A 2,580-nucleotide genomic window follows, 5' to 3' on the forward strand; every position below is an offset into this window, starting at 1 on the left:
TATTAGGAGGTGTGGCCTTGTTACAGTAGGTGTGGCCTTGTTGGAGGAAGTGTGTCACTGCCATGGCAGGATGAGCTTTGAGGTTCAGATGCTCAAGTCAGTCCCAATGTCATTCTGTTGCCCTTCTTCCTGCCAATCCAGGTGTAGAATCCTGTTCCTTGCATGTCGCCATACTTCCTGCCATGATGATAATGAACTAACCTCTGAACCTGTAAGCCAGCCCCAATTAAATCTTTTCATTTATACGAGTTGTGGTCATGATGATTCTTCACAGTAGGAGAAACACTAACCAAGATGGTAGGAAAGTGCTCTACCATTGAGCTACCACCCCCAGACTAAACCGGCACCAACCATTTCTGCTTTGATGTAAAAGAAAGGGGAAAACACTGATGGAGAATATCCAGACAATAACATTTGAGTTCCATAGGCTCCTGTAGGGAAGCCGTGGCCTCACTGAGGAAAAGAAATCAAACAAAATAGATTAGCACTGCAGGAGGTGTCTGGCCAGGGCTGGATGGGGATGAGCCTCAACACGGACTTTTCCACTCTGGAGCCCCAGGGTCGGTGTTCTTGTCAGACACTGTGGTGAAGTTCAAGATGCAGTTCTGGAAAACCAAGGCTGGCTGGCACCTGTCACCTCAGGCAGATACTGCCTTGTGGTGGTTATGATATGAAATAGATCATTTATTGATGGTCATGTATGGAAGCAAACTGATTTATTTATTTTATTCAACAGGCCTCACCGTGAGCAGACTTAGAGTAGAGAAACCTTTGAAGTGCAATGACTGACAGCTCATGTCACATGCATCCTCAGATATCCTCAGAGCAGATATGCTGGCACTATGTTAAATATTTTGTAAAACGCAGTCTCTGCATAAGGACTGCCTCCTCGTTCCCCAGCTTGTGTCGGTATTTTTCAGCACAGCTGTGAATCTTGCAGAAGCAATCCTTAAAATTTCAGAATTATAGGTTCTTTGCATTGACTGGAATTTTTGTCTACAAGATCCATAATGTCAACAAGTCTAACTTTATCAGGTAGTCTAAATGAAAAGATAAAGGGTCCCAGTGCAGACAACAGGTGGGACAATTCTACAGATACTACTTAAAGCTGGACAATCCCAGTGAGAAAACATATTTAGCATTTCCATCTTGAATTAGCCTTTTAAGAAAACATTATCACTTGTTTCTGTTGGCACTAGTATATTTAATTTTTGCATCATTTGACAACTTTTTATAGAGATAAAACTCACCAATGCACTGAAACCATTGAAAGGGTGTACGTATAGAAAGAATATTTTCTTCTAACCCCTTCTTTGTCTCTGGCCTCTCCCTCACTCTGCTTACTTCCTGTCGTCATTACCAACACTTGCTAATTACCACAAATGTGGGAGGAAACTTTAGTTTTGCTTTTCCTCCATGAGACACATGCTACCTTTAACTGTAACTCATTCTCTCAAACAATGTCCCTCTACAGGACGTTGTAATAAATACAGTCACTTCGTTGAGACCTACACACAAAATGCTGTCGTTTATTTAACTCTGTCTACGACTGGTATTCACCTTCTATTTTCAGACCGGGGCACTTCAGCCTTTTATTTTCTGTGGCTACAATTTTCAGAAAAGTATAACTATGCATGAGTCTATTGGTAGTGAAGAGGGCATTTTAAGTTGTTGAGATATGAAAATGAATCGCATTGTTTAATACACTGTGCTGCATCTTGCCATTAAAAAATAATTCCATCATCATTGAATAACCTTTATTTGAGAGAGCCTCATTTATGCTCAAAAGACGTGGTCTTTTCTTGTTCCTTTGAACAGTAGCATTTTTACATTACAGACTAGGTTTTGTTTCAGTTCAGTGTGTATTTAATGAAATGCCCACATTGGCCTGGGCCCATGGGATAGTATATCCCACCACATCACCACTCAGTTTTTATTTTTGAACAAATGCTTACCCTCGATGTTCTGCACACCTCACCGCTTTGCTTTTTCATCAGTAGATAGCTGCCTCTGGGTTTTTCATTCCTTGTTTTATTTTTAATACACTCATATTGTTAGATTATCTCCCTACAGTGCAAGACCAGTTCACTTTCCGAAGAACACATTGGAGAGAACCATTCCTCTGTGTCCTGGATTTTGGTAGATGTTGATATATTTTTATCTTTATATTGTTTTTAATTAAGACAGAGGAGGTGGCTATGTAGCCCAGGCTGGCCTAAACCTTTAGATTCTCCCGCCTCTCTGTCTGCATGCCGGGATCACAGGTTTATCCTAGAACATGTGGCAAAAGTTTTACTTCTAAGGCAGTTCATTTTGATAATGTTTAGATACACATCACACTTAAAAATACTCCCTTTTTAATCTTTGGGTTGTTTTTTTTTTTTTTTTTTGAGATTGAAAAGCACATCAAAGACACTGAATGTGCAGACATGAGTCACTGAACAAACTTTCAGTGGGGCGCGCATGTCTCGATTGATACAGTGAAGAAACACGCATCCTGATTCCCCTCAGCAGGCCCCGAGGAGTGTGATGGTAACCACGACTTCCCTGAGGGACCCTGACTCCTTGGCCAAAGCGTTG

This window comes from Rattus norvegicus, chromosome 10, assembly GCF_036323735.1.
Source record: "Rattus norvegicus strain BN/NHsdMcwi chromosome 10, GRCr8, whole genome shotgun sequence".
Classification (NCBI taxonomy): Eukaryota; Metazoa; Chordata; class Mammalia; order Rodentia; family Muridae; genus Rattus; species Rattus norvegicus.